General features: G+C 40.3%; 1 protein-coding gene and 1 long non-coding RNA gene across 9 annotated transcripts in view; both read right to left on the bottom strand.

The window, feature by feature from the left end:
* PACRG (parkin coregulated) overlaps positions 1-16368 on the bottom strand; it is a 656455-nt gene that overhangs the window by 394615 nt on the left and 245472 nt on the right. The window lies entirely within an intron of this gene.
* On the bottom strand, positions 13327-15037 carry LOC134810222 (uncharacterized). The gene is made up of 2 exons (XR_010157812.1): positions 13988-15037; positions 13327-13805 (listed from the first exon to the last, which is right to left on the bottom strand). It is a non-coding gene; the product is annotated as an uncharacterized LOC134810222 (long non-coding RNA).

Here is a 16368-nt window from a genome sequence, read left to right as displayed (position 1 = left end):
GCTCATTCTTTCCTTCAGGAAGAGACTCCTTAGCTCCACGTGGCATTTCAAGCCATTTCTGGGGATAGGTGGCATCTGCACAACCTGGGGGATTTTAGAGCTGGAATCTTGGTGATTATCTGCTCTCATTTCTTTTGCTTCAGGTGAAGAAACTGAGGCCCATTTCCCCAACAATGCAACTCACATGAGAAGGCACTATTTGCATGTCATGGCAGCAGACAGAGTGAAAAAGCCACTGTCAAACTTCACGTCCAACTGATTTTATAGAAATGTGCTAGGCGTGAACCTCTACTGCACCCGGCCTATCAGCACTTTTCATTCGACCATTCATTCATTTACTCCAAGGTGCTGTGTGTAAGCCAGCTTCCTGTGCTCAGAGAGCTCACATGCAACAAACATGCAGATAAACAGTGGCAATTGGCGGCAAATGCATGAAAGGAGATACTTTCTGCTACATGAATAACACTCATCATAATAAATTACAACTGAGAGGATAAAGCAGGGAGGGAAATGGTCTCAGCCAACTTTACAAAAGGAGTCAAGTAGAACGTCTTGAAGATAGTGACATTTAAGCTGAGACCTAAGTCACGGGAAAGAGCAAACCACACCATGCCGAGGCCCTCCAGCAGGAAACAGTCAGGGTTTTAAGGAAAGGAAAGAATATCAAAATGGACAGAACTTGGGAGCAAGGGGCAGACAGGGGCCAGGAAGAGAGATTAGGGTTTTAAAATAAGTGCAATGGTAAGTCCTTGCAGTGGAGTGATACAATCTGAGTGACATTTGAAGGTCACTTTTGCTTCTTGTGGCTATGGAATAGTGGGGGGAGGTGGGTGGCAAGAGAGACAGTGGAGCGACAAGGGGGTTGGTTGCAGTATTTCAGGCAAGAGATGATGGGGTAGCAATGGACAGAAGAGATGATGGGGTAGCAGTGGACAGGAGAGAGAGAGGGCAGGAATTTGATGTATGTTTGGAGATGATAACATCAAAGGTTCTCACCAATCCCTTGAAACGGGAGGATGAGGTGAAATGGAGGAAATAGAAGTAACTCTCGGTTTTCTGTCTTGAACCTGAGCAGTAATAAACAGCAGTCAGCAGTAAGTACCATTATTTTGACATTCCTAAGATGAAAATCTATACCAAGTACTACATAAGTGAATACAATTAGTTACCGGACCTCTATTAGTGTCTAACTTAAAATTAGGGAAAAAGTAAGACATAGGTAAGACTCCAGTCTGTTACTTTTTTTTTTTTTTTTTTTTTTTTTTTTTTTTTGTGGTAAGAGTCTTGCTCTGTTCCCCAGGCTGGAGGGCAGTGGCGCGATCTCGGCTCACTGCAACCTTCGCCTCCTGGGTTCAAGCGATTCTCCTGCCTCAGCCTCCTGAGTAGCTGGGATTACAGGCGCCCGCCACCACGCCCAGCTAATTTTTGTATTTTTAGTACAGACGGGGTTTTGCCATGTTGGCCAGGCTGATCTCGTACTCCTGACCTTGTGATCCACCCACCTCAGCCTCCCAAAGTGCTGGGATTACAGGCGTGACCCACGGCGCCCAGCCCATCAATTTGCTGTGAAGATTTTGCTTTATGCATGACTTCAGCCTCTCACTTTCTTTTCTTTGAATATTATATACCTATGTTCTATTATTTGATTGCAAGTCGGGTAATAATTTTTTTCCACCTACATGGTTCCTTCATTACTAGGCTTCTGTCACGCTGGAACATCAGTAATTTTGACACGTCCAAGAAAGCAGGAAGTTAACTCAGAAATGTGTATCATTCCTACTGCTTTAAGTTTGGTTTGACAGTAAAACATATGCCTTTCAAAAGGAAATGCTGTTTTGTTCTTGCTTTGAGATTCCTGAAAGGATTGCACGATCTAGCCACAAATGTCTCATTAACTCTCACAATATTTCAGTGAGAAAGACAGATACAGATTTTTTTGTTTGACAATATTCTTGCAGAAGGAGTTATATAACAATCCCATTATAATTTCATAAAATAAAATTTAGGCTAATGTACACATGCATATCTTTAATTTTGAACAACCAATGCTATTTTCTGAAGGTAAAACCAGATGTTTACTTTCATAATAACCTGGAGTAGTGATAGAGACCCAATTTATTTGGTGTTCTAACACAGTGGAAGAGAGAAACTCTCTGAGGAGTATAGAAACAGACATACAACCCATCAGAGATTCATTCACCTACTTAATTAATTATGGCAGTCTGGAATACAGCTTGGCAGAGGAAAAGATAGGTAGTGTGTAACTCACTATGTAAGTAATCCACAGTTTGATGTTAGCTGAACAAAAATATTCTTTAGGAATATTTGTGAATAGCATCCAATTTTTAAGGTGAGGAAATATAGAATATTTTAAAATATAAACAATGATTTAGCTTTCAAAATTTGCATTTATATTTCATTCTGATTTTAATTTATGAACGTTTTGTTTGATAGACTCATTTTTGAAGAACATATTTGTGCTGTTAAGTAAAATCACATTTTATGATGTAAAATAATATCATTAAAAAAGAGAAAGTTCAATCCTAGCACTTTGGGAGGCCAAGATGGGCGGATCATGAGGTCAGGAGATTGAGACCATCCCGGCTAACATGGTGAAACCCCGTCTCTACAAAAAATACAAAAAAATTAGCCGGGCGTGGTGGCGGGCGCCTGTAGTCCCAGCTACTTGGGAGGCTGAGGCAGAAGAATGGCGTGAACCCGGGAGGCGGAGCTTGCAGTGAGCCGAGATCGCAACACTGCACTCCAGCCTGGGCCACTGAGTGAGACTCCATCTTCAAAAAAAAAAAAAAAAGAAAGTTCAATAATGTTCTACCAAAATCTATTGATCAAAATTCTAAATATAACTAAGATATGAAGACCACACAGTAGATGTGACATAGATTTCATATCTATTACACTAAACCTTATGAAATTAGGTAGACAATCTACAGAACAGTTTAACTTTTAATAACACACTTTCAGATTTCTATAGGAAATGGCAGTGTAAGAATTCAGAAATCTGACGTATCACAGACCAGACACATTTGATACCTGAAAGGTTTTTTTTTTTTCAGTTTTAGTAATAAAATCACTTCCAGATGTATTCTAGGAAAATATCTGCTTCTTCATTTCAAACCCCAAATAGAAAGCATCTGTTATTAAGGCAAGCATTAATTTCTATAATAATACACATCATGTGCTACTTTTGAGCATTATCCAGTTTAAAACACTTAGTATGATAAAACGTGTAATAAGGGGGAAAAGGAAACCATAAATAATGTCAAGGTTAAGTGTAATTATTACAGAGGCTAGGTGTAAGTTGCCCTGAAGCTGTACGGTTTTATATTTATTTATCTAATCACTGTGTAATATCCATATAATTTTGATGTAATTACACAAATTTCTCTTCCTTATGAGCCAGAAAGAGACTATATTCCAATAAAGTACCATTTGTCATTTAGTTTACCAGTTTTCTTACTAATTAAAGCAATTCACAAAACCTTACAAGAGACCATCAAGTAACAAAATATATAAAAATACATGTCGGGGCCGGGTGCGGTGGCTCACGCCTGTAATCCCAGCACTTTGGGAGGGGGAGGTGGGTGGATCACGAGGTCAGGAGATCGAGACCATCCTGGCTAACACGGTGAAACCTTGTCTCTACTAAAAATACAAAAAACTAGCCAGGCATGGTGGAGGGCGCCTGTAGTCCCAGCTGCTCAGGAGGCTGAGGCAGGAGAATGGCATGAACCCGGGAGGCGGAGCTTGCAGTGAGCCGAGATCACACCACTGCACTCCAGCCTGGGCAACAGAGTGAGACTCCGCCTCAAAAAAAAAAAAAAATACATGTCATTCCCTCCATTAAAATCTTTGTATCCAGCACTGTGGATTGATGGAGTGACTACTGTGTGTCAGCACTTAGGATACCATGTCAACAAAACAGAAATAACAGACCCCTGGGGATGATGACATCACATAAATGGTCATGAATAACCTACTTCTAATTGAAAGAGAAGCAAAATCCAATGAACGGAAGGCACCAAGTGCCATGGGGCATACAAGGTGGCGCTGAACCTACTGTGGGTCACATGAGGCTTCTCTGATAAAGATGTCTTAGGAAATAAGATTAGTTACTTGTTTCTAGATCTTTATTTTCTTGCACCATATCCCTAATAAATTCCTTCTCAACAGTGTCCAGGCAAGCATTTATTCGTTCAACAAATACTAAACACCTGCTTAGCCAGGCCCTGTCTTTTCCTGTAGAGAAACAAATCTCCAAACCTACATCAACTCATCCTTCAACTTGCTTCACTCCTGAAACCATCCACATTTGTGTATCAGAGCTGCACGATATTCCTCTCAGTTGACTTGGATGCATTCCGCCTCCCATCCCAAACCTTCTGCACGATCTCAAGCCCTCTAGTCCAGCTTTAGCCTCCTTATTCTCATCAGCTGCTTTTGCTTCCTACTTCAAAATACAATGAGAAGAAGAGGTCAGTGGGTGAAAACTCACTTTGATTTTTTCTACCAAATTTACATCTTTATCTGAATCCAGGCCTGTCATTGGCTGTGAGTTTCCATGAATTCCGTCTTCTAAAGCATCACTATAATCCATTCCTTACTCTTCTTCCCCTCACCAATTTCTCAGCCAAGGCCCAATGGTCTGAATGATTGTGTTCCTTCAAACTTCACATGTTTAAATCTTAACCCCTATGTGATGGTGTTAGGAAGTAGTGCATTTGGGAGGTCATTAGGTCATGAGGATTAAGCCCTTCATGAATGGGATTAGTCCCCTTACAAAAGAGGCCCAAAACAGATCCCTCACCATTTCTACTATGTGAAGACAGATAGAAGGCACCATCTTGAACCAGAAAGCGGTCTTTGCTAGACACTGAATCTGACAGTGCCTTAACGTTGGACTTCCCAGATCCTGAGCTATGAGAAATAAATTTCTATTGCTTATAAATATCTAGTTTACAGTATTTTTTATAGCAACCAAATGGACTAAGACAATAGGCAGGTCTTACCTCTGACCCGAGACTTTAATGACTTATTTTCTGGTGTCTCTGCCATCAGTCTTCTACTATCTATCCTTCAAGACTCTGGCCAAGAGGTACTTGTAAATGCAATTATGTTCATATTATACTCCTGCTTTAACAATCCTTCTTGGCTCCCCATAGGGATAAGGTATAATCACTGATGCAACCCTTCGTCCATGTGTCTACTCGCGCCCTACCCAACTCCAGCTGTGAGTCCTTAAGGCACTTCCATCTTCACAGCCACAGCCCCACTGGGCATGCTTCCAGATAACAGCTCAGCGAGTTCCAATGTCCTACATCACACTCTCTAGAGGAGACAACAGCAGATACATAACTACAGTACAAAGTGATGTCGTTACATTCAGATGTTCAAAGCTCTTGGAGAATTTCCCAGAGGAAGCCTCCTTGAAAAGATGCCACCCTCCCTAAATACCAGTTCCTGTTGTTTATCTTTCTAAACCCATAATTCTGATCCTGGGGGTCAGTGACTTAGTGAGTCACTTCCTAATCTTAGCTCAGGATTTTCCTTCAAAAACTGCCTTCTCTTTGCTCATTCCTTATGCTGGCGGCCAGGTTACTTTCCTGCATAAGGCATTGATCATGGCTTCCTTCTTCCAAGAGCTCACTTGGAGCCTCCTAACGCATTCATGTCCAGGTTAAAGTTCTCTTCTAGATTGCTGTGTGCAGTTAACTTGTCTGGAGATTCTCAGATGTCCAGAACATCTGTTGATCATTCCAAGCCCTTCCTTCCAACCTTCATAGGCCATATCCTACTTCTGGAATGCTGCCCCTCAGGACTTCGAATCTTTTCTTTCTTACTAAAGCAGTTCCTAAAATCACATCTTTAGTGAAAATGCCAATAATGAAGATAAAAGAAGGCCTTTATGATTTCATTAACTTACTATTTTTGTAATTGTTACTTTCCATAAAAATAGTTCAAAAAGTCATCAGAGTTTACTCTGTGATGAAAATTTTACTGAGCATTATCTCATTTTACCTTCAGAGAAGCTCACTTGTTTTATAGACAAGAAAAGTAAGTTTTAATGATATTAAGCAATTTGCCCTAAGTTATCTAGTTTGTAAATGGCAGAGCTGAAATGTGAAATCAGGGCTGACTCTACATTCAGGATTTCAGCCACCGTAATCCATTATCTGCTTCTGCTTTCACGGTGTTGTATTCCAGCATTACTAGTACCCTACTCAACTTCTGTTGTGGTTATTTGTTTATTCATTTTCAAACCAATTCATTAAATAAGTATTTAATGATTTCCAGCTCCTCCTGGCAAGACATCTCACTAGTCTTTATGGGCTGACAAAGATGTATTAGGCAAGAGTCTTCTGCCCAAGGGAATAACAATCTAGGTTGAAATAGTGCTAGAAAGGTGATTGTTTCTGTAGCTTCAACCCATGATCTAACTGATATATTGCAATTGCAATGAAATAGAATAGCAAAATAAAAATGGTGAAAATATGCAGGCCTGGATAGAGTTCTGTTGATACTGAACACCCTCCTGATACTGGTGAATTGGGAGGTCAGTAACAATTATTTTATATGTATAAAATTATAAATTTATAAAAGTATATGTAAAATGTATATATAAAATGTACAATAAATTTATAATTATAAATTTATACTTTTTATGTTTAAATACATTTTATATTTAAATAAATGTATAATTACAAATTTACACATTGTATTACACAATAATGTGTAAATAAATACACATTATTTGTATTTATAGATTTTATATAGACACAAATAGACATACTATATATTAAAATGTTAATTCTGGGTACTTCTGTTTTATTCTATGTCATTATATACACATGATTTTGAACTGAAAATTTCATATAATAAATTTGTGACCCATGAGTTTTATCAGCACCTTATAAATACATCACATAACAAGAGATTAGAAATCCTACACTTTGATATTTGCCTACTTGAAATGTGAACAGCTTTTAATGTCTAATATAATCACATCTTGGAAAAATCTTTTGTTATGTAGAGTTAGTCATTAATAACTACGTTCCTTAAACAAAGGAAATCTTTTATACTTTAAATTACTCTACCTGCCTTCACCTGCCCAAACAAGCATCTTTGGTAGTTTTTATAAGCAATTAATTATGGAAAACCTTGCCTTCCTTTACATAACTAAGTTTTTAGTTATTCTGATTTTTATCCTATACTTTCCTAGACATCTTCATCTTATTATAGCAAAACAAGTATCATTAGAACTAATATAGATCTATAAATGTAGAATGTGGTCCCTCAAAGTGACCCTAGAGGTCTTCTAATCAAAGTCCCCTAATTATGAGATGAGGAACACAAGATCCAAGTCAATTTGCTTTCATAACAACCTGAACAGAGGCACGTTCATCGTCAGGAATGCAGTTCAGAGAAGCTGCTATCTACCTTGTTCTTCAGTCACTATCCATTGTCTTCCAACCTCCCAGCACACATTTGTAGCATGTGACCTGTCTTAGCTCAGGCTGCTGGAACAAAATTCCATAGACTAGTGGCTTAAACAACAGGCATTTATTTCTTACAGTTCTGGAGGCTGCAAAGTCCAAGATCAAGATGCTGGCAGATGTGGTTCCTGATGAGGACTCTCTTCCTGGCTTGATGACAGCTGCCTTCTCCCTGTGTCCTCACCTGGTGGTAAGAGAGCTCAGGTCTCTCTTCTTCTTCCCATAAGAACACAAATCCCATCATGGGGGCCCCACTTTCATGACCTCAGCTAAACCTAATTACCCCAAAACGCACCACTTCCAAATGCTATCACATTGGGGTTTGGGGCTTCAAGGTGTGAATCTGGGGGCATTTAATTCAGCCCATAACATGGCCAAATCACATCAACTACACCTTCAGAGGAAACAGTGGAGTCAACAACTTTCTCAGAAAAACAAACGCACTCATTCACTTCAGAAACATGTATTACATACTAATAACTGTTAGTCACTGGGAGTACAAGCATGAGTAAGACATAGTCTCTGCCTCCAGTGGGGCTTAGAGTCTGGTAAAGGGCATTAGGCATAGAGATGGACCAAAATCCCTAACCTGGTACAGAGGCAGAGAGAAGAGTTTCCCAAGGTAAGGTGGAGGCCCATAAGTGTCAGAGGTTAAATGAGGTAGGGCCAGAAAAGGGTTCAGAGAAGAGGGGGCACTTGACCTGAGCCTAGACAGAAGAGCAGGCTGGTTTTCATCACACACACTAGAGAAAAAAGGAAATTCAAGGAGGAACAAAAGTTTAGCAGTGATGCAAATGATGGTTGATTAAGGAACCACAAGAAATATATAGTTGGAGCACTAACCGTTTACTAAGGAGAAAGAGTGTGAGCAAAGACAGAGAGGTAGGTAGGGGCCAGCTCACAGACAGCCTCAGGTGCTCCAAGAAGGAAGAATCACTAAAGCATTTTACATATGGGAATACATGCGTCTGCTCACAGCTTAGATGCATCATCCTGGCTTGGGGTATGGATCTGATTAGAAGGACACTAGACTAAAGGCAGGACTCTAGGGAAGCGGGTAGAAATGAAGATGGTGGAGGAGAAGGTGGACACTAGGACTGACTCATCGATTCCAGTCCTAAGTGACTGGGCAGAAGGTGGTGCCACCATTCAAAATGAGGAAATGAGAAGATCAGATGTGGAGTGGAGTGTGGTAGACTCAGAGGTGGTGAAGAAAAAGGAGAGGATGAAGACTTTGGTACTAGATGAGTTGCGTTTGTAATCCAGGTGCCTGGTCAACCACTGGATTACAAAAATCATGATGCAGGAGGAGATGGATCTGCAGCTCTGATAGAAATACAAGGTTGGAGTTATAGATAGACACATGATAGTAGAAACTCCAGACTGTGTTTAATAACAAGGTCAACTTCACCTGCTGTCATGCTGTGACACCCTTGGAGTGAGGCTGGATACTTTGCAGTTGTAAGTGAGACAATCAGGATTTGGGGGAATCTTATTCTTCCTCTAGACAGCTTCCTTAACAATCTTAACAGTCAGCATTTTCATGGAAACCCCTGAAACTGTGAAAGTAACAGGGATGACACAATATGTCAGTAAGGTTATGAGCAGCTTTCACATGGGCTACTGATGCAAACCTTGCAGTGACTTCCTTCTTGCCTCGTTTGAGTACATCTATGTGCTGTGTCATGAATAGGTTCACAGGGCTATGAGTGACAGCAAAAATTCAAACAGCAAGGTAAGTAAGCAATCCTCATCTGGCCAAAAAGTTATTCTATCTCTCATGGCCACAATATTTGATTCTGGCATGGGCACATGACCTAAACCAGGTTAATGCATTACAGTCTTAACTTTGGCTCTTAACTATTGGGAAAGAGAAAATGTTTTCCTGATGGTGCTGTTAAACTAGCTGAGAATGAAGCCAACACCAAAGAAAATACATCTGAATAATGAAAAACAGGCTGAATGTTCTGACATTGTTTGTGTCTCTGGATCTAGCTGGGTCTGAAGCAATATCCTTTTAAATTATGTTAGCCAATGCCCTCTCTTTTATTTTAATTCTACTTTTATTTTAGATATAGGGGGTACATGTGCAGATTTGCTACGTGAATATATTGCATCCAGGTAGTGAACATAGTACCCAATAGGTAGTTTTCTAACCCACACGCTTCTCCCTTCCTCCCTCCTCTAGTAGTCTGCAGTATCAGTTGTCCCCATGTTTATGTCCATATGTGCTCAATGTTTAGCTCTCACTTATAAGAGAGAATGTGCAGTATTTGGTTTTCTGTTCCTGTGTTAATTTACTTAGGATAATGGCCTCCAGCTGCATCCATGTTGCTGCAAAGGAAATAGTTTCATTCTTTTTACGGCTGTGTAGTATTCCGTGGTGTATATGTACCACATTTTCTTTATCCAATCCATTGTTGATGGGCACCTAGGTTGATGTGTGTCTTTGGTATTGTCAATAGTGCAGCAATAAACAGATGAGTACATGTGTCTTTTTGATATAATAATCTATTTTCCTTTGGGTATATACCCAGTAATGGGATTGTTGGTCAAATGGTAGCTCTGTTTTAAGTTCTTTGAGAAATCTCCAAACTGCTTTCCACAGTGAATGAACTAATTTACATTCCCACCAACAGTGTTATAAGCTTTCTTTTTTCTCCACAGCTTCACCAGCATCCGTTGTTTTTTGACTTTTTAATAACAGACATTCTGACAGGTGTGAGATGGTACCTCATTGTGGTTTGATTTGCATTTCTCTGATGATTAGTGATGATGAGCATTTATCATATGTTTGTTGGCTGCTTGTATGTCTTCTTTTGAGAAGTTTCTGTTTATGTCCTTTGCCCACTTTTTAATGGGGTTATTTGTTTTATGCTCATTCAATTGTTTAAGTTCCTTATAGATTCTGGGTATTAGACCTTTGTTATGACTGAGTGCATATATACAGAGTTCTTTTTTCTGTCATACTGCTGGCACATTCGTATGTCCAGGATCCAACCACATTCCACCATCTGTACCATCTGCACCCTGGTCCAAGCCAGAACCATCTCTCTCCTGGATGAATGCACTTATGTCCCAAATGGCCTCCTTTTTCCTACACTTGCTCCTCTCCAATTTCTTCTCAACTCAGGAGCCCAAGGGATCCTTCAAAAATGTAAGTCAGATCATGTTATTCCAATGCTGAAACCCTAGACTGCCTCGCCTTATCACTCAGAGTAAAAGCCAAAGTCCTTACTACGGTCTGTACAGCCTAAAGCTTCTGGCCCCATAACCATGCTGGCCATTGCCCCAGCAGTGACTCCATGCTGGGGACACTGACCTCCTTGTTCTTTGCAGAAAATACCAGACCCACCCCTCCATGCGCGGCAGGTCTCCTCCACAGAGTGCGTGTGGTGGACCTTCATCTCTTTCAGGTCTTCACTTAAAGGTCGCCTTCTCAGCAAGCTCACCCTGACCCCTCTAGTTATACAAGTTCCCATCCCCGGCCCTACTCCTTATCCCCCTTCCCAGATCCATCTTTTAACAATTATTGCCTTCCAATACACCCGCTATAATATCCATGTGTTGGCCAGGCACGGAGGCTAACACCTGTAATCCCAGAGCTTTGGTAGGCTAAGGCAGGAGGATTGCTTGAGGATAGGAATTCAAGACTAGCCTTGTCAACATAATGAGAACCCCATCTCCACTACAAAAAAAAAAAAAAAGTTAGCCAGGCATGGTGTTGTGCACCTGTAGTCTCAGCTACTCTGGAGGCTGAGGCAGGATTGCTTGAGTCAGGAGTTCTAGGATTCAGGGAGCCATGATCACACCACTACATTCCAGCCTGGGTGATGGAGCGAGATTTCATCTCTCTCTCTCTCTCTCTCTCTCTCTCTCTCTCTCTCTCTATATATATATATATATATGCTCTATATATGCTCTATATATACACTCTATATATGCTCTATATGCTATATATATGTGTGTGTATATGTATATTTATGTGTATGTGTGTATATATACACACACACACATACACACACACGCATATGTGTACCCATTTTTATTGTCTGCCTCCACATACCTGAATCTAAGCTCCATAAACAAAGGATCCTAAGTGTTTTGATTGCTGCTTTATCCTTAGTGTCAAGTCAATGTCCAACATATTATAAATACTTGATAAATATTTGTCAAGTGAATAAATTAATGTTAAAAGCAAAGCATACTTTTACACATGGATAAATGGAACAGATGCTACAACTAAAATGACCACCATAGGTCAGGTAATTAAGAGGAGCTACCAAATATGATTGATTTAGAAGTCTAAAGACATAAAAATATGTCTGGTATGCTTGGGAATCTCAGTTTCAAGAATTGTATATGAGCCATTGTGTGCAACAGTCTGTCATACAAATGAGATAGGCTGTAAAAAATCCTTATCTGAGCTATTTTAAAAATGGGTTTTTAAATGAATAAATATTAATATAGAATATTAATATTTGAAATTCATTCTTTTTCATAAAATAGAGTTAATCTTAAGGCTGGCATAGTTTTCCAAACCTTTTGCCAGCTAGATTTGCAAAGCACTACCTCCAAAGCTCCAAACGTTTCATAAGCCACACTGGTCTAATTAATGGCTCTTTGTTTTTAGTAATTTATTTTCTTTTGCTTAAAGTTCTGAAGGATGGCTAGGTGATGCATGTAGTCAAACATCTTATTATTCTCAGGATTTCAATGGCTTTCCCTTCTCACTAAAGCATAAGCATGTTTTATATCATTAGTGAAAAAATGTTAATACCTTTAAACATGAAATTCAAGTATCATCGATAGAAATTCCAACTAAATTTCATCTAGCCTTGCTTTGCACCCAAAGTAACATACCTGGCCTGTCTCTCCAGCAAATGGCTGAGAGTCTATGTCCAGCTTATTTCTATTTGTGTCTCTAGGTACTGGGGTTGGGGCTAGATATATGTCCTTTACGGAGTTTTAAAATTCAAGTTAGATTTCCTAACTCAGATTAAATTCGAGTTCTGGGCTTCTTAATTTTAAAAGGAAAACCATTCCAAATGATCCTTTTTTATATGCATGTGAGACAAAAAAAAAGTAAACAGTGAAATAAAAATAAAACAAACAAAATGTTCCTTTGCCCTAGGAAACGCACAGGCTCTTCCACGGACGTCGTTGTCTACATGCACTCAGAATGGTCTTAGACATACTGCCTTAGGCTTCCTACAATACAGCTCTAGCAAAACTAGGCTGTCCCGAGCCCCTTGTAATAGAATTGACTACCTTTATCCCAAGAAGGTCTGGAAAACACCAAAACTCTGCATGTGGTGTGTGCCCAGGCAGACTTTGAGGGGTCCGTGCTGTGAGACCTAAAGTTCTTATGAGATTGTCCAAAACAAAAAAACATGTCAGCAGGGCCTGTGGTGGTTCCATGAGTGCTAAATGTGTTCAGGACAGGATCAAGCGTGCTTTCCTTATTGAGGAGCAGAAAATCATTGTGAAAGTGTTGACAGCATAAGCACTTCAAAAGTGTTGAAGCTGTGAAAGTGTTGAAGGCATAAGCTGGGCCCCACACATCCATTCTCCAGGTGAGGACCCTGAGACCAGGGAGGCTAAGCCCATATTCATTTTCTAGTGAGTCTCAGACATGAGGCTGGAGCTCAAGTCTGTCTCACTCTACTGCCTACCTCTAAATCACTAGTTCTTATGTTTGCTTGGTTGTTTTTTTTTTAAACGCTTTACTGACAAAAAGGTAAGTATTTGTGTTTCTAAAAAGATCAGGTGAGATTTACCCACTACCTACATTAAAAATGCAGTAAACGTCATGAATGATACAAAGAAATATACTCCAACTTGAACACCCCAGAAAACTGATAATAGGTTACACTGTGTCCCTCCCCTCCAGAAAAAGCCAAGTTGAACTCTTAACCCCCAGGGCCTCGTGATGTGAGCTTGTTTGCAGATGTAGTCAAGCTGACTGGAGGTCTTTAGACAGGTCCTAACCTAGTATGACTGATGTCCTTCCAAACAGAGGAGGTTGAAAACAGAGACACATCCAGGGGAGGGCTGTGTGAGGAGACACAGGGAGAAGGCCATGCGGCTGCAGAAGCAATGCTGCCCCAAGCCAAGGACTGACTGAGACCACCAGAAGCTGGAAGAGGCGAGGAGGGATTCTGCCCGCAGAGTTCAGAGGGAGCACGGCCCTGCCAACACTCTCATCTGAGACTTCTGGCCTCCAGAGCTTTGAGACAGTCCATTTCTGCTGTTTTGAGCCTCCCTTTCTTGTGGTACTGTGTCACAGCAGCCCTAGGAAACAAATAACATAACATTGACCTGACCAACATTTATTAATATCCAGGTAAAGCGGGGCAAAGCTGCTGATCGTGGTGAAGCTGATTAAGGGTAATTTGACAACTTAAACTGCTTAAAAGGAAACTGTCACCGTAGACTAACAGCAAAACCTGCTGACAAAAGAAAATAATCTCCACCTTTTGGGGCTCTTGATGCATCAGGATGCAAGTCTGTGGCTGGTCTCTGGGGTTTCTGACTTTCTCTAAAACCGAATGCTCTTGTTCTCTTTGATCCTCAGTTTTGCACCAAGTAAATATTCCCGACTATTTAACTGGCACCGCCTTGCACTTGATCTTCCACCTTAACACGAGTCATGGTTGCTTTGGAGAGTAGACTCAGTGCAAGCAACAGGGTATGTGCTTGCCCTGGGGAGCAAAGAGAAAACAGCAGGAGAAAAGCCTCCAGGCTCCTGTGCCTCCCACCATGTCCAGAGGCTCCTCTCCCACCACCACCATGTCCCCAGGCTCCTCCCACCTGCCAATGGAGCCCAGCTGTCCCCCCAGGCATGTGTACACGTACAAGGCTGTTGCCAGCCCCGGAGAAAGAAGTCCAAAAAGGAAATGGAAGCAGTACGGAAAGGACCTGGGGTGTGATTCAGGCTGGGCCCCACACATCCATTTCCAGTACCAGACCTGGGCCCTTGGACACCGAGACTGTAACACCCCAGCTGCTGCCGACTAGGATCAGAAGGGCCTTCAGCCTCCTTTCTGCCAAACAAAGAGAATATCAAAACGTTGAGGCAGGATCAGTATCATCAATAAATCATACGCTATTTCTATGTCTCCCCTGAAAACACAAATGGAACATTAAAACAGATTTTGGGCTGGGCGTGGTGGCTCACACCTGTAATCCCAGCACTTTGGGAGGCCAAGGTGGGCAGATAACGAGGTCAGGAGTTCAAGACCAGCCTGGCCAACATGGGCAAACCCGGTCTCTACTAAAAATACAAAAAATTAGCCGGGTGTGGTGGCAGGTGCCTGTAATCCCAGCTACTCAGGAGGCTGGGGCAGGAGAATTGCTTGAACCCGGGAGGCAGAGCTTGCAGTGAGCCAAGACCACACCACTGCACTCCAGCTTGGGCAACAGAGAGAGACTCCGTCTCAAAAAAACAAAAACAAAAACAAACAACAACAACAACAACAAAAATAGATTTCAAAACCATTAGGGGAATTTGAAATGCTTCCCCTCTCTCCTGCTTATGAACCCCACCCACCTCACCCGGTCAGCCCGCTCTCCCCTTTTGCTTTTTCTTCTTCCTTTTCTTTCTCTCTTCATCTCACTTGCCTGCAGGTTCCCTTCTTGTAAGTGTGAGCAACTACAGACAATGTCAAAATAATTTAATTTCAAACCCAGGTACGTTAACATGAAACAGGGTGTAATGGTTATGTCTACATAATATCTGATATACGTCTAGTTACCCAGCAGTAGCAGATGCTGTTGGTCTGCAACTGGTTTGTCACGATGGATTAATTACCATCCTAAGCTCATTTTGCTAGTATTCTCAGCTACTAATATCAGGCTAATACTTAATTTATAAAAAGGTAAAACCAGCTGACAGGAATAATCAACACTGATCACTAAAAAGTACTATATGAACCAACGTACAGAGTGAAGAGACAAAAAAATACACTTGCTATAACACTGCATTTATTTGCTTACTCTTTTTGTTTCCCTGTACTCACCAAAAGCTACTTGACATGAGGTTTTCATTCATCAGTACAGTTTCTTCAACCAGCACATGTCTAGTACACAGTAAGCCTCAAAACTTATTCGGTTAATGAATGAATGCTAATAAGGTGGAGAAAAAAATCACTCCAAATTAATTAGTGGGAAGTGTAATTGCAGCTCTGGACACCAGAAATACTGATACAATGATAATAATATTTTAGGCTAAAGGGTTGTGCAATTATAGAAATAATGTTTAAATATTTGGAGCAACCAATTCTAAATTGAGAAACTTTAGGCCATTAAAAAAAAAAAGCAACTCAGGAAATTTTGTAACTGTTTTTCTAGTCTGTAAGTCTAAGTGAGGGAAGCTAAAGACAAACTTATATACATTACCCATGTTTTTCATGTTGAACATGAAGGTCAGGGATTTCGAAACACCTGCTTCATTATTTTCACAGCTAAATAACCAAAGCATCATTCTGTTTTCTAATGCAGCTAAAAATTAATTGGAAATACATTAAACTAGACAATTGCTTTGAGCTGCTTAGTAGCAACACATACAAACTGAAACATTTCATCAGTCTCTGAAGTGGTAGATGATACTCTAACATACAATAAGAATGCACACTTTGTAAAGATGATATTACTTTTAAATAAGCCTATCCACAGGCAAAACAATTATTTTACATTGTTTTATTTACTACTCAATTAGCAAATAAAAACTAAGTGGAAAATATTGAGGTTATAGGTATTTCATTATATATTAGAATTTTGTAAAAATAAAAAATTGGTATTCTACATTAATATTCCATCTTGATAGTTAATAGATTTTTAAAAGGCAGTATTGATA

Source organism: Pan troglodytes, chromosome 5, assembly GCF_028858775.2.
Source record: "Pan troglodytes isolate AG18354 chromosome 5, NHGRI_mPanTro3-v2.0_pri, whole genome shotgun sequence".
NCBI classification, from domain to species: domain Eukaryota; kingdom Metazoa; phylum Chordata; class Mammalia; order Primates; family Hominidae; genus Pan; species Pan troglodytes.
The sequence above is the reverse complement of the archived record's forward strand: the minus strand, read 5'-3'. Positions and strand labels throughout refer to the sequence as shown.